Source organism: Sminthopsis crassicaudata, chromosome 3, assembly GCF_048593235.1.
Source record: "Sminthopsis crassicaudata isolate SCR6 chromosome 3, ASM4859323v1, whole genome shotgun sequence".
In the NCBI taxonomy this organism is placed as follows: domain Eukaryota; kingdom Metazoa; phylum Chordata; class Mammalia; order Dasyuromorphia; family Dasyuridae; genus Sminthopsis; species Sminthopsis crassicaudata.
Window position 1 is genome coordinate 642,438,982 of NC_133619.1, and position 26,573 is coordinate 642,465,554.

The window sequence follows — 26,573 nt, forward strand, 5'->3', positions numbered from 1 at the left end:
TGAAAGTGATGTAAAATGATCTATTTTCTGGATTCTAGAAAAGTATTTTGCTTTTCCCAAACTCTATTCTCAGTGTAGCACTTCATGCACCTTCTCCCGGATGGAGTTATGAAAAGCCGCCACAAGGTAAGAGCAGCCAGCGTTCGTGAGCCCCCATTGGTGTGTTCTTCTTACCAGTCATCCTGGAGACAAAGATTAAGGAAAAAGACATTTACTTCAGTGGCATAACAAATAAAATGGCAAACCCCCTTCCTCAAGTCATATGTATACACACATACTCCATATTGTTGTAGCTCCAAAGATGCACCGACCCAAGTTCTGCCTTAACTGTTCAAACAAATAAAACATTTGCTATCGCTATGTGGTATATGTCAATCATATGTGTGCTACCCCATGCACATAGGCATTTCCTTTGTGGGGAAATTGGGAGGACCTGTTTTATAATGAAGAAATCAAAGATCACGAAGACTCAATGTTACAATGTCTTTCAGGGCTCCCAAATATATCCTACCCAGAAAGCAATTTTTGCTTCTAACCCAGGTTAAAGTAACTTGGTCATTTCTGAAAAAGGCCTCATTTCTAATAGATAGATAGATAGATAGACAGACAGACAGACAGACAGACAGATAGATAGATAGATTCAAATATATAAGAATACAAGCCATTTCCCTTTGATAATCAAAAAATATAAACAATTTTCAGATGAAGAAATTAAAGCCATTTCTAGTCACATGAAAAAATGTTCTAAAACACTATTGATTACAGAAATGCAAATTAAGACAACTCTGAGTGGCCACCTCACACCTCTCAGATTGGCTAAGATGACATGGATGAGACATGGGAAAACTGGAACACTAATGCATTGTTGGTGGAGCTATGAAATGATCCCTCCATTCGCAATTTGGAACTATGACTAAAACTGCTATAAAACTATCCATAGCCTGCTGACGATATCTCTACTGAGTCTCTTTCCCAAAGAAATCATATAAGAGGGGAAAAGCACCCACACAGGCAATAATGTTTGTGGCAGCCCTTTTTGTAGTGTCAAGAAATTGGAAACTGAGTGGATGCCTATAAATTGGAGAATGGATGATTAAGTTATGGCATATGAATGTTTTAGAATATTATTGTTCTGTAAGAAATGACCAGCAAGGGGCAGCTAGGTGGCGCAGTGGATAGAGCACCAGCCTTGAATTCAGGAGGACGCGAGTTCAAATCTGATCTCAGACACTTAATACTTCCTAGCTGTGTGACCCTGGGCAAGTCACTTAACCCCAGCCTCAGGAAAAAGAAAAAAAAAAAAAAAGAAAAAAAAAAAAAAAAAGAAATGACCAGCAAGATGATTTTAGGGAGGCCTGGAGAGACTTATCAGAAACTGCTGCTGAGTGAAATGAGCAGAACCAGGAGATCCTTGAATAACAACAATTAGATTAAATGATGATTAATTGTGATGGACTTGGCTCTTTTCAACAATGAGGTGATCCAAGACAATTCTAATAGACTTGGGATGAAAAATGCCATCGAACCCAGAGAGAGAACTATAGAAACTAAGTGTAGTTCAAAACATATTTTCATCTTTATTTTGTTGTTTCCTTTTTTTTTTCTTTCTCATGTTTTTCCCTTTTGACCTGATTTTTCTTGCAGATTGGTGAATATGAAAATATGTTTAGGACAATTGCATATGTTTAGCCTATATTAGATTGCTTGCTCTCTTAGGAAGAGGGGAGGAAAGGAGGGATGGAAGGAGGAAGGGAGAAAAAATTGGAACACAAAAGTTTTGCAAAGGTGAATGATGGACAAGAGATACAAAGAGAAATTCCATTTAAAGTAATTGTCAATAGTATAAAATATCTGGGAATCTATCTGCCAGGGGAAAGTCAGGAACTATATGAGCAAAACTACAAAACACAAATCATGTCAGATCTAAACAATTGGAAAAATATTAAGGGCTCTTGGAAAGGCCAAGTGAATATACTAAAGAGACAATACTACCTAAACTAATCTATTTATTTAATGCTATCCCACTCAATTACCAAAAAACAACAAAATTCATATGGAAGAATAAAAGGTCAAGAATTTCAAGGGAACTAATGGAAAAAAAAAAAATCAAATGAAGGTGACCCAGCTGTACTAGACCTAAAACTTTATTATAAAGCACTGGTCATCAAAACCATTTGGTATTGGCTAAGAAATAGACTAGTTAATCATAGAACAGATTAGGTTCACAGAACAAAATAGTCAATTACTATAGCAATCTAGTGTTTGACAAACCCAAAGACCACAGCTTTTGGGATAAGAATTCGCTATTTAACAAAAACTGTTGGGAAAATTGGAAATTAGTATAGCAGAAACTAGGCATGGACCCACACTTAACACTGTATAACAAGATAAGGTCCAAATGGGTTCATGATCTAGATATAAAGAATGAGATTATAAATAACTTAGAAGAATATAGGATAGTTTATCATTTAGATTTGAGGAAGAGGAAGGAATTTGTGACCAAAGAAGAACTAAAGATCGCTATTGGTCACCAAATAGAAAATTTTGATTATAAAAGTTTTTGTACAAACAAAACTAATGCAGACAAGATCAGAAGGGAAGCTATAAACTGGGAAAACATTTTTATATTCAAGGGTTCTGATTTCCCTTGTTTTGTTTTGTTTTTTTCTGTTTTTTTTTTTGGTTTTTTTTTTTTTTTTTTTTGCTGAGGCAATTGGGGTTAAGTGACTTGCCCCAGGGTCACACAGCAAGGAAGTGTTAAGTGTCTAAGGCCACATTTGAACTCAGGTCCTCCTGATTTCACAGCTGGTCCTCTATTCATTGCACCACCTAATTGCCCCGGGTTCTGATTTCCAAATTATATAGAGAATTGACTCAAATTTATAAGAAATCAAACCATTCTCTCATTGATAAATGGTCAAAGGATATGAACAGATAATTTTCAGATAAAGAAATTGAAACTATCTGTAGCCACATAAAAAGGTGTTCCAAATCACTATTGATCAGAGAAATCAAATTAAGACAACTCTGAGATACTACTACACACCTCTCAGATTGGCTAAAACAACAGGAAAAGGTAATGATGAATGTTAGAGATGTGGGAAAACTGGGACATTGATACATTGTTGGTGGAATTGTGAACAAATACAATCATTCTGGAGCTTGATTTGGAACTATAATCAAAAACTTATCAAACTGTGCATACCGTTTGACGTAGCAGTGTTTCTACTGGGCTTATATCCCAAAGAGATCTTGAAGGAGGGAAAGGGATGCACATGTGCAAAAATGTTTGTGGCAGCCCTTTTAATAGTGGCAAGAAACTGTAAACTGAGTGGATGCCATCAGTTGCAGAATGGCTGAATAAATTGTGTTATGTGAATATTATGGAATATTATTGTTCTATAAGAAACAACCAGCAGAATGATTTCAGAGAGGCCTAGAGAGACTTACCTGAACTGATGCTAAGTAAAATGGCCAGAACCAGGAGATGATTATACACTTCAACAACAATACTATATGAGGATCAATTCTGACGGATGTGGCTCTCTTCAACAATGAGATGATTCAAACCAGTGCCAATTGTTCAGTAATCAGGTGAGTCAGCTACACCCAGAGAGAGAACTATGGGAAATGAGTTGGAGTACAACATAGCATTCTCACTTTTTCTGTTATTGTTTACATTTTTGTTTTCCAATTCAGGTTTTTTCCTTTTTTTCTAGATCCGATTTTTCTTGTGCAGCAAGATAACTGTATAAATATGTATACATATATTGGATTTAACATATTTAACATGTATTGGACTACCTGCCATCTGGGGAGGGAAAAAGTTGGAATAGAAGGTTTTGTAAGGGTCAGTGTTGAAAAATTGCATATGATTTGTAAATAAAAACCTATATAACATTATTGTTATATAACATTATTGTTTTATATATATATATAATATATATAATAAAAAATATATATAATATATATATATAACAAACATATATATAATAAAAAAGGTGAATGCTGGAAACTGGTGAAACTGCTGGTGAATGCTGTGTATGTATTTGGAAAAATAAAATGCTATTTTTTAAAAAGCCCTCCAGCCCTTCTTGTAGTGGCTAGAAACTGGAAAATGAATGGATGCCCATCAATTTGAGAATGGTTGGGTAAATTGTGGTACATGAATATTATGGAATATTATTGTTCTGAAGGAAATGACCAGGATGCTTTCAGAAAGGCCTGGAGAGACTGACATGAACTGATGCTGAGTAAAATGAGTAGGACCAGGAGATCATTATATACTTCAACAACAATACTATATGACGATCAGTTCTGATGGACATGGCTCTCTTCAAGAATGAGATGAACCAAATCAGCTCCACCAACTTTTAAACTAACAGAACTTTGCCAGCAATGTGGACAAGCGAGCCATGCCCCTCCTAGACCTTTTGCCTGGCTCTTAAAGAAGCCGAAGCTTCCAGCCTCTCAGAGAGCAAGCATGTCCCATACGTTTTAAAACGGGACTTGGTTTCCCTAATTTGGTCATCCTGCCTTAGAGCAATGCCTCCCATCATAGCCTTTTAACTATAGAAGCTCAAAACTATGCTTTTGCATGCTCATGCTCATGTCTACAAAGACAGGGGATTCCAAACTCCTCTCGGTTTTTTTCCTAATCTCAGAGCACTTGCTTAAACTTTCCTCAGCTCCTTGTGGAGAGATGAATAGCCTAGATGTGGAAACCAGGCTAGGTCCTTTCTCTCACTTTCCTACCCAACTTTACAGGTGGGAACTTTTCCCTCCTCATTTTCTCAGTCCCAAGAACTTTTGCTCTTAGCATATATACTCTCTCCCTTTTTTCTGGACTGGCATTCTATGATCCTTCCAGCAATTAAAGATTTCTTTTCTAAGCTCCAACCTTGGTCAGGTTGCAGCTTCAAGAAAGATCTTTGGAATGATGGGGAATAAAATTCCAAATCAAATTTAATTACATTGCTAAGAGAGTGAAGATAGCTTCTTTCTTTTCTCTTCTCATTCCCTGACTGCAGCAGGAAAAGAGGAGTTAGAGAGACTGAAACTATTTGAAAACTCCTTAACCACTTTCAATTCGGTGAAAACCTTTAAAGGAAAGAGGCCTTTCCTGTTGACTTTTTCTCTAACTTGCAGAATTCCCTTGTAGGGATTCCTGTGGTGTCTCTCTCTAGACTTGTTCTCTATTCTAAAGCTGCTCCCTAACAAATTCTTCCTTGCTCTGTTGTGCCACAATTCTCTTATACTGTCTCAGTTTCCCTAAACTGATCTCTATCTTGCCTCAGTTTCTCTGGCATTACAGCTCAAGGAGCATTTTGTTGCTCTCCTTCTCTAGAGAAGGTCAAGGGGCTATAGAACCTGGATACTCTCTAAAGTCAGGCGAAGAGCTACTGAATGGAGAACACTAAAGCTTTTTTTCCCTAGAAGTCAAGGATTTCGGTCTTTCTGATTTCCCATTTGGTGACTGTTCATGAAGGTTTTTTTTTTCCTCCAATAAGCCACTATCCCACCCTTTCTATAGCAAGGTGAGACAGCTCGACATCGACATCCCAGGATAATAAACCCTTTTATCAATTTAGGTTTTGGAGTCTGTAAATTCTTTTACAGAGAACCTCTGCGCCACCAGAAGAAAGTCCCCAAAACTCCCTATCCTTGTGCTGAATTCCAAGGGGTTGCAGAGCCAAACCTCTCCATTCAGTTCCCTAAACCTGCCACTAGACCTTATCATTTAACTCCCTGACCACAAGAAACCTTAATCTCATTTTGGCTCCTAAATCTAAACTTTATCATTTGTAGTCACATGAAAAAATGTTCTAAGTCACTATTGATTAGAAAAATGCAAATTAAGACAATTCTCAGGACTTTTTCACATCTGTCAGATTGACTAAGATAATGGAAAAAGATGATAAATGCTAGTGGGGATGTGGGAAAAGTGGAACATTAATGCATCATTGGTGGAGTTGTGAACAGATCCACCATTCTGGAGAGCAATTTGGAACTTTGCCCATGGGACTACAAAACTATACCCTTTGATCCAGCAGTTTCACTATTGGGTCTGTATCCAAAGTAGATCATAAAAAAAAAAAAGAGAAAAGGACCTACATGTGCAAAAATGTTTGTGGCAACAAGAAATGGGAAACTGAGTGGAGAATACTGAATAAGGCATGGGATACGAATGTGATGGAATATTGTTCTGTAAGAAATGATCAATAGGATGATTTGAGAGAGGCCTAGAGACTTACATGAACTGATGCTGAGTGAAATGAGCAGAACCAGGAGATCATTATACACAGTAACAAGAAGACTATACGCTGATCAGTTCTGATGGACATGGCTCTCTTCAACAATGAGATGTTTCAGATCATTTCCAATGATTTTGTGATAAAGACAGCCAGGACTCTGGTCCAGAGAAAGGACTGTGGGAACTGAGTGCAGACCACAACATAGCATTTTCATTTCTTTTGCTATTTGCTTGAATTTTATTTTCTTCACTTTCTTTTCTTGATTTGATTTTTCTTGTGTGGGATGATAATTGTATAAATATATATGCATATATTGGACTTAACATATATTTCTACTATGTTTAACATACAGAACTACTCACCATCTAGGGGAGAGGAGTGGGAGGGGGTGGGGGAAACTAGAACAAAAGATTTTATAAGGGCTAATATTGCAGAATTATCTATGCATATGTTTTGAAAAATAAAAAGCTTTATTAAAAAAAAAAATCAGGAAAGCTTAAGTCTAAAGTTGTATTCCTTGAGCTCAATCCATCTTAAGTGGCCAACAATCATGGGCACTAAGTAGTACGTTGGACAACTCTGACAAAAGAACTAATTCCTTCCCATAAAGAGGGACTTCTACTGAGCTTTGACCAACTGTAGTTGGAATTTGATTTAAAATCAGGCAAAAAAGAGCATGAGATTCTCCTTTAGACCATGATCTCCATGAGGGCAGGATTGAAGCTCATTTCAGGTTAATATGAACTAAGAGAGTAGTTGGGTGGCCCAGTGGATGGAGTGTGGGGCTAGGAATCAGAAAGTTGAGTCTTCAGGACTTTCTACTGGTTGATCCAGAGCCGTCCACTTCACTCTGTTTACCTCAGACATTCATTTGTAAAATGAGCTGGAGAAGGAAATAGCCAACTAGGTTTGCCAAAAACAAAACAAAATAAAAAATGAACCAAAATGGGCCATGGAGATCTGGACATGGCTGAAACTCGTGAATAACAACAAATGAAGTATAAGCTCTGAATTCTGCAGAACAGGTAAAACCAGTGGCTTCCATGGAAGTGGGGGGCAAAGTTTCCCTTTTTGGGGTTATCTGGTTTAGTTTCACTTTAGCTGTCATCTCATTAAGAAAAAGAATACCTCAAGAAAAGATACCTAGGCTTTAGCAGAATATTACACAAATGTTTAGGAAAGCTTTAGGTCTCACTAGCTAAGAGAACGGAAACTTTGCTTGGAGAGGTTAATCGCATTTGTTTTACTACTCTGATCAATGCAATGATCCAAGACAATCCCAAAGGATTCATTCATGGTGAAAAAGTGCTTACCACATCCAGAGGGAGAACTCAGGAAGTTGGTGCACACACAATTTTTTTAGGATTTTTTGCCCCAATATGGCTGCCATGGAAACGTTTTTTGAATTATTTCATATGTATAGCTGCTATCACATTGCTGGGCTTCTCAGCAGATGGGGGAGAGGATAGGAAAAAGGGAGAGACAAGAATGCTAAAAATAAATAATAAAAGGGGGAGCAGAGAGAACAGCAAGGAAGAGGCTCCTTCCAAGCAGAATGCTTTTTATGTTAATAAGATGCTTGAGTCAAAGGAAAAATTTGTCTAAATGGAAAAAAATTAATTTATGTCATTTGACTAGCAATCATCTTTGTTTCAGGTCTATGTTGTTTTTGGTTAGTATTTGGATATGGTCTAGTAATTATCTATAAGGGCCCAAGCCTCAATTTAAAGAATGCATTGTTTAAAGAAATTTTTAAATCATGATTTTTCTCCCCGTTTGATGTCTCTGACAATATCAAGAGAAAGAAGGGGCTATTTTACAAAGTCAAGTCCCCAAGAATATTTTTTTTTTAAAGAAGCTTCCTTTAGCCTGTAGAGAGTATAACCTAAGCATAGATTAGGGTTCAAGCAAAGACAAAGAATAAATAGTGTGTGAAAATTTAGGGTTAGAGTGGGGAGCGAGCATTTAGTGTGTGAAAGATTAATTTGACTCCTTATCATAGCACGGATGCTTATAATGTTAATTCCATTAAGATTTCGATTGACTTTCATCATAGGGCAATTTAATTAAAAGGTTAAGTAAATGCCTACAAAATTATACCAATTCTTACAGAATGTAAGAAATCTCTTTGAGTGATTTGGAACCTGAAAAGTCAATCTCCTGGAATAAAAGTTTTGCAAAATCTACAGAAACAAAGTGGAAAATCCATTCCAGGTACAGTTAACTACTGCCACCAATTAGGGACACTGAGATGCAACAGTATAATGATCTATAACAACTCTGAAGGATTTATAATGAAAAGTTTTACCCATACCAAGAGAAGAAATCTCAATACAGATTGAATCATGTTTATTTGTTTTTTTAGCTTTATTTTTCTTGAGGGTTTTTAAAATTAGGGTGGGAGATCTATGTTTTCTTTTATAACATGACTAAAAGTCATGGGAAATCTTTGCAAATTTTCTTATGTGGTTTCTTAATAAGCACTGGGGATGAGGGATAAGGAAATCTGGAAACCAAAATTTTTTAAAAATATAAAAATAAATTTGTTTTCAATGCAACTGGGGAAAAGATTAAATTATTTTTACAAGAAAAAATATTATAATAATAATACTGAGCCAATGAGTTGTTGGGATGCACACTTCTGAGTCTCAGTGGACCAAGTAGTCAGTAGCCTAGGACAAATCCCTTTAATAAAGAATTTTCATGCAAATATTTCCCAGTAACAGCTAAGTGGTGCAGTGGATAAAGCACCAGCCATGGAGTCAGAAGTACGGGAGTTCAAATCTAGTTTCAGACACTAAACACTTCCTAGCTGTGTGACCCTGGGCAAGTCACTTAACTCCAATTGCCTTAGCCCAAAAAAAAAAAAAAAAAAATGTGTGTGTATGTGTGTGTGTGTGTGTGTGTGTGTGTGTATTTATATTTCCCAGAAGACAACAATTTCAAAAACAGCTAAAACCTATACAATAGAATAAGGAGTCTGTTATTTAAATGGACATTAAGATGCATCTGGGATGGGGTGGGGGTTGGGGGGGGCAGCTGAATAGAACATCAGTCCTGAAGTCAGGACGGATGTGACTTCAAATCTGACCTCAGACACTTAACACTTCTTAGCTGTGTGACCCTGGGCAAGTCATTTAACCTCAATTGCCTCAGGGGGGAAAAAATGATGATGCATCTGTATTTTCCATCCTTTCTGCTCTGATTATAGAGATATTTGCCATCCATTGTTACAGTTCCCTTTTATAATAATGTCAGATTCAAAACACAATTAAAATTTAAAATCAAGTATTCTAAAATTGTTGTTCATTATATCCCAGTCTGTGACTGGGAACATCTTGAGTCTAGCTAAGAGCTTATTCTTGAGGTCTGGGCTTCCTATATCTAAGCATGGATAATTTTGCCAAATAATTGCTACTGTTTAAATCAGTGGCTCCAAAAAGCAGTATAGGGTATGACTTAGTTTTGGAAATTATGATGACCCTTCAATATTATTAAGACGTCTAGTTCGGGCTATTTTTAAAAACTTAATCCTTGTCAAATTTATTGCGATTTATACAAATAACTGACCCATCAGTAGCATATTGACTTTTTAAATTTTTTTTTCCCTAATCCAGAACCAAAAGGAGAATTGTTGAAAGGAGATTTGAGGGGAAACATAACTAACTCACTTTGTCCTGGATTTGATGGGTTATATTCCTTTCTTTTTCTGAAGCTTCTTTGACAGATATTTCCTCTGGCATCTCCTGTAACACTATTCACTTTCCTCCATCCAATAAAGCCGTAATAGAACCTTAACAGGTGCTAATTAACTAAACACCTGATGAAGAAATTACCAAAAAAAAGTTTTCTCTGGTCTGGTGTAAATGGCCATACTAAAGGACCCTTTTTTCTTTGTAATAATTAATCATTTAATTAACTAATAATACTAGCAACTAACTTTGGTGGGAAAGAGTCCCTTCCAAGTGATCTTACCCAAAAATGCTTCAAAAGAAACTCTTTCTTCTGTATGTTCTCTGGCTCATGTCTCATGTGTCACATTACTTGGGATGATAAGATATTACACAATCAGAACTGAGAGTTAGAGTCAGGATTTAGGCTGCCCAAGCCCACAGCATTCATCCAGTTCAGCCATTGACTTTCCTGATCACTTTTCCAATTTGACTCAGGGGCCTTCTCATAATGGAGATTCATCCACTCCTGTGGCTTCTTCCACTAGCTGGGAAATGCCTCCAGAACAACTGAAAGAAAGCCCAGGCCTAGCCTCTATTTGCTTCTAAGGTTACCCCCACACACACACACACAGAGGCATCTCTTTCAGCTTTTTGTGCTTCCTACCCCCACTCCAGTATTAGAATCTAAACTCTTCAAGGGCAGGGATTGTTTTTCTTGGGAGTATTTGTATTCCCAGCATTTGGTGCAGTGCCTGAAACACAGGAATTTTTTACTAAATGCTTTATATATATATATATATATATATATATATATATATACACTTTTTTTTTTCAGAAGGAAATGACAAATTCTTTCAGTATATCTTCCAAGAAAACACCAAATGGGGTCACAAAATCCATTTTTCAAAAGAGGAGAAGCCTATGTTCAATTTGAAGAAAGATGTTGATAAGGTGGAGAGCAGCCAGAACAGTAAGGGCCCCAAATGCATGGCCTATAAAGACTGTGGAAGGACATTTAGCCTGGAGAAGAGAAGATTCGGAGGAGATGAGAGAGGCGCTTCAAGCATCTGAGAGAATCTTAAGGAGGAAATATTAGGTAATTTCAGTAGTGAGGCAAATGTAGACTAGACATTAGGAAAACTTACTTGCATTTAGTGCACTAAGTGGCATGGGGGAGGACCACTGGTTCTGTCTTGGGGAGAAGTCTGATTGGCTCTTAGGCTGCTTCCAATTCCAATTGGTCACATTTAGCCTGGATTTCCCTGAGTTTAAATTCATTTGTCAGTTATCTTTAAATAAAGCCTATCTTTAAATAAAAACCTTTAAATAAACTTAAAGAAGGATTGAGGGGAGGAAAATAAGGAAAGAAAGAAGGGAAGTGATAGAGACAGATTTTATTAGGATTGGTCAAAAAATGCTGACTTAGTTTGGTTGTTTCCTTAGGCTAGTTCTCCTAGGCTCATCAAGCAACCAACAAGCAATCATTAAGCACAAGATTCCCAAACACCAAATTAAAAGTGAAAATCCCTGCCCTCCTTGGCTTCCACTCCAAAAGGGATATCTAGATAAAATCAAAATCCAGAAACCATGAATGCCAGAATGAGAGGGCAGGGCAGCCAGTGCAAATGTGTGGGGATGGAAGATAAAATAGGATGTGCAAGAAACAATAAAGAGGTCAGTGTCACTGAACCATAGAACGTACAAAAAGGAATAATACACAATAAGGTTAGGAAGGTGAGAAACTGCCATATGAACACCAAACAGAGCATTTTATATTCAATTCAACAAGAATCATTAGAGTATATAGGGGGAGCAAAAGGGATGACATCATCATTCCTGTGTTATAAGCACATGAGGCAAGCACTCCTCCCTCTCCCCCCCAAGAAGCTATTGTAATAGTCCAAGTATAAGGTGTTAAGGGTCGGTACTCAGATGGGGGCAGCATCAGAGGAGAAAAAGGAATTTATGAAAGATGCTATGGAGGTTGAAATTGACCAAAGATGCCGCAGAAGTGAAATGGACCAGAAGAGATGCTGCAGAGGTAACACGGATCAGAGATGGAGCACAGATGAAATGGACCAGAGATGGTGAAGAGGTGAAATCGATCAGAGATGGAGCAGAATTGAAATGAAGCGAGATGGAGCAAAGGTGAAATGAACCAGAGAAGCTGCAGGGTGACATGGACCAGAGAAGCTGCAGGTGACATGGACCAGAGATGCTGCACAGATGAAATGGAGCAGAGATAAGGAAGAGATGAAATGGGAGCAGAGATGTTGCAAATGTGAACAAAGGAATTGGCTTGGGGGGGGGCAGAGTAGGAGGGGATGGGGATGGAGGGTGTGAGAGTGAGGAGTCCAGGATAACTCCTAGGTTGGGAGTCAGAGGAAATGGGAGGATGAAGGCATCCTCTACCAATAGGGAAAGTAAGGAGAGGGAAGAGTTCAAAGGAAAAAAAAGTGAACTCTGCATATGTTTGACAATAGCCACTAGGGGGCCCAGCTCTCTTCAGTTCTAACATCAGATACTCATTAACTCTGAGACCTTGGACAAATTAATTCACTTCTGTCTGCCTTTCCTCAACTGTTACATGGGAATATTTTTAAGGACTTATCTCTAAGGGTTAAAATGAGCTTATCGTCACAAAGTGTTTTCCAGACTGGCTATAAATGTTATTATTATTTTTCTTATGTCCATGTCCCCTCTGCAGCATCTACTAATCTACTATGCTATCTTAGAGGATTGTGAGGGTCAAAGGAGATCACCTATGGACACACCTTTGCGAACCTTAAAGAGCAGCTATTATCACTCTCAACCTCCACTGGGAAGAGTGGTGCTCTCCATTCAATAATGACCATTCTCACACGAGTCAAACCTTTTATAACCCACTACCTTCAAATTTCTGTATATCACCATTTACTCCATAAGCCCTACCATGGGGTTGCTCATTCTCATCCCCTCAACTCTCCCACACCCCAAAAGTTTCATTTGAACTCCACTGAGCCTTCTGGATTGCCTATTCCAGACAACAAACTTTGCTTTATCTTAAATCTTTTCCTCTCCCATGTTTCCATCTACTAGGTTTTTTTTGTTTTGGAGGCAAAGCTACATAATTTGCCAGGGTCACATAAATTTGGTCCTCCTCACTGAACAGCTAGTGCTTTATCCACTGCACCACCTAGCTATCCCCATCACCAGCTCTTAAAGAAACTTGGCTTTCCCGAAAGACAGTCACCCTGATTGCTCTCTCCAGCAATGACTGTCCCTTCACTCACTCTCCAGGAAGTGGGATCCCTCCCTGCTCCCCAGGGTGATATCTGGCTTCTCCCCCTTCATCACTCAGTGACCTTTCCTTTGAGGTTCATGCTGTTTATATCTATCACCCAATTAAAATCTACAAACACTTCCAAGACACTCCCTTTCTGAATAAATGAATTACCTCATAGCCTTTCTCTGCTTCCCAGGGCTGCCCTCATGCACAGGGGACTTCATATCACTTAGACACCCAAACCTCTCTATTCCTCCACCTGCTCATCTCCATCTACCTCGGCCACACCCAGGATCCTGCCATCATCCACAAACTAGCACCTCCATGGTTACTTACCTCTGTGATCAAGATCTCTAAAATCCCAATGTAAGCTACTAGCCTTTCCCCTCTCCCTCTGGCTCCCTTTCCATGATCCTACTCTCCCTTGACTCCTCAGTCCTCTCCCCTGCTCCAGCTACTCCTTCCTCTTCTCCCCCTTGGTGGCCCAGCTCAGCCCTTTCCCGAGCTCCTCTCCTGAAACCCTTGATCTCTACCGTATGTCTAATCGTGCCTCTCTTCCCCAAAGCACCAGACTTGAATCACTCTCACCCCGTCTCCTTCACACCTACACACATAATGGTGAATGAAAATGGAGCAAATCACAGGGCCCATGCCTAGCTCCCTCATCAACTCACTCACCAGAGGTTCTTCTAAACCTTTCCCTCATCTCACTCCTTCAGCTGAGACTCCCTATTTGATTTTTTCTTTTATAAATCTTTTAATTTTCCAAACATTGGAGTTTTCAACATTCATCTTTGCAAAACCTTGTGTTCCAAATTGTTTTCTCCCTCCCTTCCCCCATCCCTTCCCCTACATAACAAGTAATCCAATATATGTTAAACATGTGCAATATTTTCACAATTATCTTGCTGCATAAGAAAAATCAGATCCAAAAAGGAAGAAAAGGAAAAGAAAGCAAACAAGAACAAAAAAAGTGAAAATACTATGTTGTGCTCCACAATCAGTCGCGACCCACCTCTCTCCGGGTGCAGATGGCGCTCTCACAAAACCATAGGAACTGGCCCGAATCACCTGGATGTTGGAAAGAGCCTCGTCCATCAGAAGCGATCATTGTATAATCTTCCTTTTGCCATGTGCAATGTTCTCTTTCTTCCTATTTAATAAAAAAAAAAAAAAAAAATTGAGGCCATTTGCCATGAGCTTCCTCTTCTCCCTTCTTCCTCTTTTCCCATCACTGAGGAGCTAACCCTAACCCTGACCAAAGTTGACCCCTACTTGCTGCCCAACAGGGGCTAACCTGCTAACTACTGTCCTAGATGGACATCAGTGCCTCCACTTTTCCTTTCTCTCTTCTTCACACTTTATAATCCAGCGTCTGACCTCACCCCTCCATCAAAACTGGCCTCTCCAAAGTGACCACTGGTCACCTAGAGGCCAGATCCAAAGGTCTTTTCTCAGCCTCCTGGAGCTCTCTGCAGCCTTGGACACTGCCGGTCACTCTCCTCCCCGGACGCTCTCTTCTCTCCTGGTTCTCCTCCTAGCTCTCTGCCCCCTTTTAGTCTGATTTTTCTTTCCCAACATGACTCATGTGATTGATTGTACATTCAATGCCCACTTAGGAAGAAAGGAGGGGAGGAACAATCCTGGCTCTGCAGGCGAACATACACGCTTTCTCACACGCAGGCTCACAGGAAGCTTATTCTCTCACACAAAACCAGACTGGAAGCCAGGAGAGTGGAGACATGGGAAACTTGCCCCCAGGGGCCAGGCCTCCCTCCCTCCCCCTCCCCCTTAACCCACTGCTGCTCAACCCTGAGGACACTGGTCTTGGAGTTGAAGAAAAGAGGGATGGATAGATGGAGCGCAAAGAGGAGAGGAAGAATGGCAGGAAGAGTGGAAGGAAGGAAAGAGAGATGAAGGAAGGAGAGAGAGGAAGAAGTGAAGAAAGAGGCCACGTTGCCCCCTCGCCCTCTACCTGACTGACCTGGAGCAGGTAATGACAGCCTTCAAAAGCCTTGGCGGAAGCAGCAAGGAAGCGGAAATGACATCACACAGCCCCCCTCCAACCTTTAGCTGATCTGGGAAATGTAGTTCAGGAACCCCGCCACAAGGATGCCCATGCCCAGAGAGCAAGGAGCATGGCAGAGGCCCGTAGGGGGTGTGGCGGCCTCCCCCCACCTCCCACCTCCCCTCAATCCCCCTCTTCCTGCCCTCCCCAGTCCAAAGACAAGGGCTTAGGAAGGAATGAGCATTTATGTCGTGCCTACAGGGTGCCAGCTATGAAGTCCCTCTCAGCATCTAGGGCCGCATTGATTAAAAGCCAGCTGTTTACATATGTCTTACACTGGCAGAAGTGCAGCATTAGAGTTAGCAGAAATGATGCACCCCAGGGAGAGCCGGCCAGGCCAGCGGACATTTATTCAGCCCCATGGAGTGGTCTGGAATCAGGAGGCTGGCACTAAGGCCAGCCGGGTTGCCCCTGCCAGTTTTCTCACCCACTCACAGGAGGAAACAGGGGAAGGAGAGAGAAGAGGGCAGCGCCAGGAGGAAGTCCAAGCAGGGAAGGGACGAGTGAGAGGAACCCAAGGGAGCCCAAGAGGGAATGGAGGCAGCTGAGGGAAGTCCCATGCAGCAAAGTAGGAAGAAGACCCTTGCTCTGAGTCCCTGTCTTCCCTGCTGTGGCCAGGATCCTTGCATGACATTGAGCAGGCTCTTCCTTCAACATGAGTCACCTGATGTCAAGGGAATTGTATGCTCTGGAGAAAGGAGTCTCCCCAACATTCAAACAGCTCCTGCCCAGTGTGAACCCTGAGCCGGGAAATAAGGGAGGAGCTGGGAGTGTGAATCCTGAGCTGGGAAATAAGGATGGAGCTGGGAGTGTGAACCCTGAGCTGGGAAATAAGGGAGGAGCTGGGAGTGTGAACCCTGAGCTGGGAAATAAGGGAGGAGCTGGGAGTGTGAACCCTGAGCTGGGAAATAAGGGAGGAGCTGGGAGTGTGAATCCTGAGCTGGGAAATAAGGGAGGAGCTGGGAGTGTGAACCCTGAGCTGGGAAATAAGGGAGGAGCTGGGAGTGTGAACCCTGAGCTGGGAAATAAGGGAGGAGCTGGGAGTGTGAATCCTGAGCTGGGAAATAAGGGAGGAGCTGGGAGTGTGAACCCTGAGCTGGGAAATAAGGGAGGAGCTGGGAGTGTGAACCCTGAGCTGGGAAATAAGGGAGGAGCTGGGAGTGTGAATCCTGAGCTGGGAAATAAGGGAGGAGCTGGGAGTGTGAATCCTGAGCTGGGAAATAAGGGAGGAGCTGGGCCTTGCACACTCAGATGGTTTCTCTCAGAGGTAAATGCTCCAGGCTGGAGTGAGCTCACCCTCAGGCCAAAGCTGGTCCCCATTCAAGGCATGCATAAGGTTGCTCTCCAGGGTGAATTTTGGATGATACATTAGTTCTCCAGCTAAAGGCTCCACCATATTCATTACATTCAGAAGGTCTTTCCAGTATGGATCCTATGATGGGGCTAAGGGAAGAATTGAAGGTAAAGGCCTTTCTACATTCACACATACATAAGGTTTCTCTCCAGAATGAATTGTCTGGTGTCCAGTAAGTTGTTTTCTCAAGCAGAAAGCCTTTCCACATGACACTCAAGGATTCTCTCTCTCTGAATTGTCTGATGGGAAATAAGGGATGAACTTCGGTGAAGGCCTTCCCACATTCATTACACTTATATGGTTTTTCTCTAGCATAAATGCTCCCATGTTGATTAAGTTCTGTTGTCTGGAGAAAAGTTTTTTCCATTCATAAGGCTTCTTCTCTCCAGTATAAATTGTCTGATGTCTAACAAGCTGTTTGTTCAGGCGAAATGCCTTCCCACAGTCACCACATCCAAATGATTTCTCTTCAGAATGAATCCTAAGATGGAAAGTAAGGGATGAACTTTGAGTGAAAGCTTTCCCACAATCACCGCATTCATATAGCTTTGTGCTAGTGTGAATCCTGTGATAAGGTATAAGAGACGAGCCACAGTGGGACAGCTAGGTGGCACAGTGGATAGAGCACCAGCCTTGAATTTAGGAGGACCCTGAGTTCAAATATGGTCTCAGACACTTAACATTTCCTAGCTGTGTGACCCTGGGCAAGTCACTTAACCCCAGCCTAAAAAAAAAAAAAAAAAAAATCAGTGTCAAGAGACAAACCACAATTATAGGCCTTCCCATGCTTATGTTCACATAATTTCTCTCCGGCACGGCTTCCCAGATGTTCAGTGAGTAGCATGATCTAGGAAATAAATTTAGCTCCAGTGTGTACTGGCTGAGGGTTAATGATGGTTGAGCTATGATTAAGGGCTTTCCCACATTCATTAAACTGCGAAATGATCTTGAAACAGCTTCTATTCCAGAGACTGGGTTTAGAATACAGACTGAAGCTCTTTCTCTGTGCATTACGTGCACTCTGCTATGGAAAAAGGAAAGGCCCTAGACTACCCCTTCTATCATATTTCCTACATTCATACCCATCCACTTGATCAGAAGTGAATGAGATGAGGTGAGATCTTTCAAGACAGTTGTGAAAATCGAGTAAGGCTTCATCTACTTCAGAGTTCGAGTAGGCCTGAAGGACTCTGAAGTTCGAGCAAAGGGCGTTGCCTTCCCCTCCTATGATATCATCTCCCCTATTTCATCCAAATATGGGCAACTATGTACTTATTGGTCAAGTTCAATTTCATGGGTAGATCTCACGTTTAGAATGTAAGACTCTCAGCCAATGAGGATGAGAGTCAGTGGTGGGAGGGGGCGTTTTGCGTTAGGGATTAAAGGTGCTGTCCTGCCCACAGGAGGGGCTTCCTCTCTTCCATTGCCTGCCCTTCTCCCGAGAATGTACAATAAACTTTGCTTTTCTCTAGAGCTCTCTCCAGCTTTTTTATTAAATGGTGACCCCTCACCATTTCTGTACCACACAGAAGTATTTCTCTGGCTGACCTTGAATTTCTGAGAACATTGGTCCTCCTTGATATGCAGCTTCTCTTAAGTCAACACCACATATTCCCAGGCTTCTCTTAGGTTTAGAGACAAATCACCCCATGAGTGAATCTCCAGGGGTGACTGTTCCATAAAAGTGTCCTGCTTGGGAAATGACTCCTTGCTTTCAGGGCTAGTAACCCAATCTGAAAAAAAAAAAAAAAAAAACTTTTAAAAAATATGAATAGTTCCTGTAGCTTCCAGCTATAAACTTTAAAGGATGGGGGGGAGGGGAAGAAAGGAAAGAGGGTGAAGAAGAGGGAGAGGGAAGGAGCAAACATTCATACAAGCACCCTCTGACATAGGAGATACACATTCCAGCAAGCTTTCCTTGACTACAAACATATCAGCACCACCCACCAAAAAAATCTGGTTTTATGCATGCAGCCCACCAGCTATCCTCCCGTACCTCTCCTCCCTTTTACAACTAAGCTCCTGGAGAGTGCTTTCCTTCCTGCTGCCAGATAAGATTCCTAGATATTCCTCCTATCTCTCTCCTAACTTTTGTGACTCAAGCTCCAGAAGGCTGTCTACAATGTAGATTAGTTACTAATGACTTTTTCTCAGTCTTCATTCTTCTGGACCTCTTTGCAGCCTCAGACACTGTGATCACCCTCTCCTCAATGTTGTTCTTCTCTCCAGGTTGTTGGGACACTCCTCTTGAAGCTGGAAAGAAACTGTTCCCTTTACGAAGTTATGTTCCCTTTAGAAAACTATTTCCTTTTGATCTGTGATCCCTTTTAGAGTCTCAGCCCCTCTGGGGAAAAGCATATCTCCCCCCAGATAAGTTATCTTTCCAGGATGCCAGAGCAAAGATTCAATTAGAAATCCTGGTCAAAAAGCACCCCTTTGAAGTGTTTGTTAATTCCAATAGGAGATCTAGGCTGAGAATAGATAAGCATCTAACTAAGCCTTTGAACCTTGGCTCCTGAAGCCCCAAGACTCCTTAAAAAGGGCAAAAGGCCCAAGCAATTTTCTGGGACCCTTTTTGTCCGCTGAGAAAGCATTCCCTTTTCAGCATAAAATTCCATTTCTCAATAGGGCTCTGCCACTATAGAAGTCAGCCTCTTAGCAAACTGGTTTCTATCCAATAATAAACTTTCATTTTGCAATTAAGAATTTGGGAATAAGTGAATTCTTTCATTTTAAACTTGCGGCAGATTAAAAGGGGATTTTTAACAACTGTCTTATTGCCACTAACCTCATCACCACCAGGAATTGAGGGGATTCAAACCTCATCACTGTCTCTCTTGGTTCTTCTACTTGTCTAATTATTCCTGCGTCTCCAGTGCAAGTTCTTCATCCAGATCATACTCTAACCATGGGTATCCCCCAAGCTACTTTGTTCCCCTCTTTGATTTAACCTGGGGATTCCATTATCAAGATGATTCTCAGATCTTTGTCCAGCTCTAAAGGTCTCTCACCTCTCTCAGACATCTTAAATATCATCTTTCCCCCTGACCTAACCTTCCTAACTTCCCTCTTACTGTAGAGGATAACCTCATACTCCCAGCCATCTAGGTTCTAATAAGAGGGTCATCATCAACCCCTCACTTTCTCTCATCTGGCATGCTCAATTAGCTGAAAAGTTCTATTGTTTCTACCTTGATAGCAATTCACCAATAAATTCCCTTCTCTTCTCTGGTACAGCTGCCACTCTGGTGCAAGCTTTATCTCCTCATATCTGGACTATTGCAGATAAGCTCCAGTGTCTCCTTATCACCTCCAGAATCAAATATAAAATCCTCTCCTGACTCAGGGCATCTTATCTGGCTGTCCACCGTGCCTGGGAAGCTTTCACTCCTCCACTTTGAATATTGACCTCCTTGGTTTCCTTCAAGTCCCTGCTAAAATCCCATTTCTACAGGAAGTGTTCCCTAATCCCTCTTAATTCTAGTTCTTTTCTTCGGTTGATAATCTGATTTTATCTATAGTTTGTTCTTACAAGCAATCTGCATGTTATTTCCTCCATTAGGCTGCCAGGTACTTAAATGCAGGGACTGTCTTTTGACTTTGCATCCCCAGCACATGTGTCTGACACTTGGCAAGTACTTAATAAAAGATTGGTGAGTTAAACTTCAAGGAGCTGCCATTTTAATGAGGGAGAGTGATGCCTGAAAGCAGCTAGAAGGGAGTTGAGGAAACAAATAAAAATTACATCCCACCTGATATTGTATAGTAACTTACACTTCATGAAAAAACTTTCACAAAAATTTCACAAAGTAGAAAAACTGGTTATTCCACTTCCCAAATGAAGAACTAAGGCTCACACTTGTCCAAGGATACACATCCAAAAGATAAAAGCAGGAATTGAACCTGGCCTTCTTAACTACTAGCTAAATGACTTTTTGGTCACAGTATGTAACTTCCCTTTTTTTGTGACCATCTTGTGGATCTAGGTGAGATGACATCTATACTGAAGAGCATTTAGGCTGATCTGCTCCTAAGAGAAAAAAAGACATGATAATGGGGTACCCTGTCTTTTCCACATAAAACTCACATACCCCTCTTCTGTCTGTCCTCAAGATTCCAAGACAATGTCATAGTAAATTGAGTGCTAAGTGTGGAGTCAAAAAAACCTCCATTTAGGATAGAAAAAAAAAAAAAAATGTATAAGTCCCTGTTCTCAAGGAGTTGATCTATTTTAAGGGAGGGAAAGAGAGATGTAACATATTTATATATAAGCATACACAAGGTTATTGAGGGGCATTAGAGCCTGGGGAACAATCAGGGATGGCTCATGTAAGAGGAGATAGTGCGGTTCATGTAAGAGGAGATAGTGCTTGAGCTAAATTCTGAAGGAAAAAAAAACAACAAAATAAAACTAAGCAGCAGAGTTGAGAAGGAAATACATTTTAAGCATGGGGGAAATGCAGGGCCCTGTAGTCAGAAGGTTAATCTGACTGGGTCTTAAAATCCATGAATATACAAGAAGGCTGTGAAACATAGGATGGAGACAAGTTGTGAAAGGTTTAAAATGCCAGACAGAAGTATTGCTAATGGATCCTAGAGGTAAGTAACAGGGTGCCAACAATAATAAGATAGAGTAGCAAGGAGTCTGCACCAGGGAAGTGGTAGTGTCAGAGAAGAGAATCCAACATATTAGAGAGAAGTTATGGAGGTGAAATCTATGGGAAGATGCAAAGATGAAAGTGAAAAAAGTCATATTAAAGATAAACTCTATAAGAGATGTCAGGGCAAAACTGTTGAGAGATGTTGTGGAAAGTGAAATCTATGAGAGGTCATGGTAAATTGATGAGAGATGTGGACGTGAAATCTATGAGAGAAGATGCCAGGGTGAAATCAACAAGAGATATTAGAGGTGAAATCCATGAGAAATGATGTAATAATGAAATTAATGAGAGAAGTTTTAGGGGTAAACGTGAGAGAAAAAAACAAAGGGAAAGTGTGGAAAGATGTTGTGGAAGTGAAATCTATGAGAGAAGATGTCAGGGTGAAATCAAGAGATGTGAAATCCATGAGAAATGATGTAATAATGAAATTAATGAGAGATGTAGAGGTGAATTATGTGAGAGAAGATAAAAAAGGAAAGTGAGGAGAGATATTGTGGAGAAAATACAAAGGGGAAAGGTCTTGGCACACTAGTGGGTCTGGGAAAGGGGAAAGACAGTGAAGAAGGAGTCCAGTTTGACTTCTAGACCTTAAGCTTGAGAGAAGGAGGAAGGTAGGGCCCAAAAAAAGAGGTGTGGTCATGAGATGGAGGAGCTTTTAGGAGGTAAAATGATGAGCTCATAGACTAAAATAATATCATGAAATCAATGAAGGACTCAGAATCCATGAGGGAGACAGAAAGAGGGTGGGGGTGGGGGGGAAATCACATCATAAAGACTATTCAGAAAAAGATAAAGAGACCATTCAGGGCATGAGAGTGAAGACAATGTTTAAGGCTGCAGAAAGAGCATGAAGATTGAGAAAATGTGCATGGATTAGAAAAGAGATCACTATTCACTTTGAAGAGGCATGGGCTAATGGATATGGCTTTAGGCACAAAAGCTTCCACTCTTAATAAGGGGAGACCATCTACATGGGCAGTAGGGACCAAGGAAGGGCCAGGATAGAGGAAATGACAGAGAAGGTAAGAGGAAGAGGCTGAAGCAATATAAGTTATGATTTGATTAGGGTTCCAAAATTTGAAATGGGAGAAAGGAAGGAAAAGGGGAGAGAGAACAAGAGGAGACAGAATAGTTAAGGAATATAGTTGAGAAAAGTAGGAAAGTTACAGGATCCTATTTAGCCAAAATTGGTAGGGTCTCGTTTCTTGAGGCTGAAGAGATGTGGGGGCCATGTTGGAAGGCAGCTAAGGAATAGTATGGAATAAGCATTAATTAAGTACCTTATGTGCCCAACAGGCTTAGCACTTTACAAATATTATCTCAATTGGTCTAAATAACAATGTGGTGCCTTAATGGGCCAGAACTCTGGAGAAATAAACTTGAGGCAAGGATTCTTACAACAAAGTGTTAAGTCAGTGGAATTGATAAGACAATGGCTATCTAGTTTAGCATGGTGGTTAATAGTTCTCCGTTAGTATGATTGATTTAATCTTAGAACAGATGATTGTGATGTAATGATTGGCTTATACTCAGTATGATGAATTGATTTAATTGTAATAGAGCTGGGGTTCTCAAACTAGGGCCCGAGGGCCAGATGCTGGGGTTATGGCAAATGGGCTGAGGGGTAGACACAGAGTGTGAGTTTTTATTTTTTCTACAGTCCGGCCCTCCAACAGTCTGAGGAACAGTGAACTGGCCCCCAATTTAAAAAGTTTGAGGAGTACTGTAATTGTACTGTATAAACTGTAGACAATCTCAGCCCCAAAAGAGAAGACTTGACCAGCTTCATGGTGGCTCTCCTGCCTTCAACACTTCTCCACTAAGACCAAGGACTCAGGCTGGTCCCGAGATCCTCCAGAGAGCTAGTCTGGACACTATATTTTAATCCACCCCAGCGTGGGAGCTCTAGAAAGCAACGGTACATTTTGCCACCCCAACTTGGGGGCTCTAGAAAGCAGGACATTACATTTGCATGTGCAGACTGCTGGCTGGCTCACTGGATAGGAGCAGAGACTGAGACTGCTGGTGAAAACGGAGACTGAAGGAGACAGTAAAGACTTTGGACTTTATCCATGACTATTCTCATGGTGATTATTCTGCTGAGACCAAGACTGGTCGAAGGACCTCGAGAAAGGTAGTCAGAACATAACAAGGTGCCATGATGATCCCCATTTCACAATTGAAGAAACTTAGGCACACAAAGATTAAATGACTTGTCCAGGCTTACAGAGTTGGTGGATACACTAACAGCGCCCTGCCTGCCCCACCTCCATCTCGCTCAGGGAAGGACCCAGTTGACAAGGAGAGACTGTAGACTGGGTATGGGGGAGGAGGGATGACTGAAGGTACAATCTTCTGGACAAGATGAGAAGGGATGAGAATGAGATAGAGAGGGCTGACTTTGGCAAGCCGAAGGGTCTCCTCTAAAGAGCCCAAGGGGTGGGGTTCGTCATGAAAACAGCCTCCCTCGGCAGGCTCCTGAACTTCCTATTTGGTGGAATCCCCAACCCTCCCACCTAAGGGAGTGGCCCACTAACTCAGGCATCTGGACACCAGCCCAGCTTCTTCCCAGGTGGGGACCCAAACCAGGATAACCCATCATGTGGAGAAGGCCCTTTGGACCTTCCTGAGCCCCTTTGGAGCTGCATTTCTGGAAGCCTGGACAACCTATGATGCAGCTTGACCCTTGCAATCACCCAGAGAGGGAGATGCTATGATTATCTCCATTTAAAAAGGAAGGTAACTGAGTCCTGGATCCCACAGCTCCAAGTGTCTGAAGCATAATTCCATCTCAAGCCTTCCTGATGGACCCACTGTGCCCCAAGCTGGATCTACCCTCGAGGGCCAAGCAGAAAGAGGCTGACCCTGCTAGCCCAGGAACAGTGCCCCTTCAGTGTCCCATGACTCCAGTCTTCTTCTGCACCAACCTAGTTCTTTGCATGTAGTAGATGCCAAGTAGAATTTTGCAAGAAAATGAAGCAGGAAGCAAGATCAGTAAATAAATCCTCAGTTCAGGACCTTGAAAAAGCAGTGAAGATTCTGTTCCCCTCCATGACGCCTCAGTGCATCAGCTGCCTTTCTCTGGTCTCTCTGCAGCTGACCCTTGGTCCCCTGGGTCCTCCCTCCAATGCTGACCCCAAGTTACTTTTTGGGCCCCTGAATCCCCAAACAAGAATGGTGGTTCTCTGCCTCTCACCTATGTCTTTATCCAAGTACCATGGAATTGGTCAACAGCCCAGGGCTGAGCACAGCTCCTGGAGACCTGCACAGGAGTCTCCCCAACTCCTCAGCCAGCCAGTTCTTCCCTCATCTCCTGGCTTAATCTGCCCCACCTGCTCTGGTCAGGAGGCTTGCCCAGAACTAGTGAGAAATAACTCTGCAAACATTAAACGGCGCACATTTATAATGCACTTTGCAAAGTGTCCTACGGGCTGAGGCTAGATAGGAGCTCCCATGACGAAACAAAGGAGGAAGGAACAGGGCCACACTATTTCTACCAACTGATCCGAAGGTGCCATCCAAAGAACAGACCCACAGGGCAGACAGGTGTCCTGGCCTTCAACTGCAGGGGGACAGCTTAGGCTACCCACTCACTCACTTTGGCCACAGGCCAGGAAGCTGCCCACCTAGCTGAAGGGCCGACTCCTTGTCCACCATAGGGATGCAGGGCCTCCCTCATCTGCCCACGGGAAACCCTCTCCCTCTGGAGTCCAAGGGGCTTCCCCTCATACCAATTGATTTGTCACATTAGGTTGTGATACCGCAAGATCTGGGGATGGAAAATGGGGGAATACTGGGGATGGGGAGTCCCTTCGAGTCCAGCACCCGCCAGGTTGTGGGGGGACAGGAGACCCAAAGGAACAGAGCAAGGGAGTCCTCCCTCCAAAGGGCAGCATTTGGGTTATGTTCCTATCCTGGTAGAGAGCCTTCTGGGAAGGGTCCAGGGTGGCCCCATGCCCCCATGGTGAAGGTCACAGCCACGTCCTTGAAGATCACTGACCCCTGGAACACCGAATGCGTTTGTCAGGACCGCCTGACGGGCTAGTCCAGGGTACAGAGAGGGGAAGGGGTCCTTGCGGATGACTTGTCCAGTCTCATTTGAAAGAACTAAGTGCTCTATTTGGTCTAAAACCCAGGAGAAATGAGCAGAGACCCCAGGACAGGAGCTTCTCCCATCCCCCAGCCCTGATTCCCTGATCTGGGCCCCCCCAATTCCCTTCGGAGCCAATAAGACAGGGCCCTTTTTTAGGGGGCAGAGCCCGGACTCCCCCCACTCTTCAAGAACATCTACCAAGGGGCGCTGACCAAGGCTCATCTAGAGTTAAGGGAACAAGGGTCGGGACAAGTGAGGGAAAACCTCCAGGGAATTGGGGGGGGGTAGGGGAAGACCCTCAGGCAAATCCCACTCACCTCAAGGGGTCTAGGAGTCAGAGTCCAAGGGGCCACAGAGGGGCCAGAGAAGCCAGAACTGGGGGGGAAGGGGGACTAGGTGAGCCCGGGCTGAGATTGGGGGTGTCCGGAAGGGAAGAAAGATTATTTCCAGAAATCCCTGGGCTTTGGGGGAAGACCTGGGGCGAAGCCAGCAGCTGTGGACATCCTACTGTAAACATACTAGGTAGGCCCCCGGAGCCTGGGAGACAGACACGGCAGAGAATTCACGGGGGGAAGATGAGGAAGGGGCCAAAGGTCAGAAGTCACAGCAGCTCTTCGGGGCGCGGGGACCCCTCATCTTTCAGCCCCAGCTCCTCTAGGAGCTGGAAGTGATACCTGCCCTCCCCCAAACCCGCCCCTCAGCCTCGCTCCGCCCTGGCCCTGCCCCTCAGATTTAGGTCTCCACGGCCTGCTGTCCTTGCCATGGAAACGGGGGAGGGGAAATACCCAAGCTGGACCTGGGGTTGGGAAGACCCAAGGAAAGTGGGTCCGCATTTATTAAGCGCCTAATGTGTGCCAGACACGGTCGGAGGGCTTTACAATCATCTCACTCGATCTTCACAACCCTGGGGGGAGGTAGTGCTCTGAGCCCCATTTTTCAGATGAGTAAACTGAGGAGCACGGGAAATGATTCGCCTAGGGTCACACAGACTGGACTGAACTCAGGTCTCGCAGACCGCAGGTTCTGCTCTCCCTTAGTGCTGGCCCGGAGGATGCTTGGCCCTCGACTCCCTTCTCCCTCCCCCAGGAGCCCATGACGTCCTGGGCGGTGGTCCTCCCCTGTGGCCAGAGGGTCCATCCATCTCACTCCTGTTCCCCTCCGCCTGGGCTTGCCCGGCCGCCACCGTCAGCGCTGGGGACCCCCT

General features: G+C 42.6%; 1 long non-coding RNA gene across 5 annotated transcripts; it reads right to left on the bottom strand.

Annotated features, from left to right (window-relative positions):
- LOC141564520 (uncharacterized) lies at positions 1-26,573 on the bottom strand. 5 transcript variants are annotated; one of them, XR_012488643.1, is made up of 5 exons: positions 18,164-26,573; positions 16,558-17,339; positions 14,209-14,346; positions 3,451-3,603; positions 1-182 (listed from the first exon to the last, which is right to left on the bottom strand). It is a non-coding gene; the product is annotated as an uncharacterized LOC141564520 (long non-coding RNA). The 5 variants fall into 5 exon arrangements; XR_012488642.1 differs by having other exon boundaries at positions 16,558-17,096; positions 18,164-26,569; XR_012488641.1 differs by lacking the exons at positions 16,558-17,339; positions 18,164-26,573 and adding an exon at positions 15,178-15,216.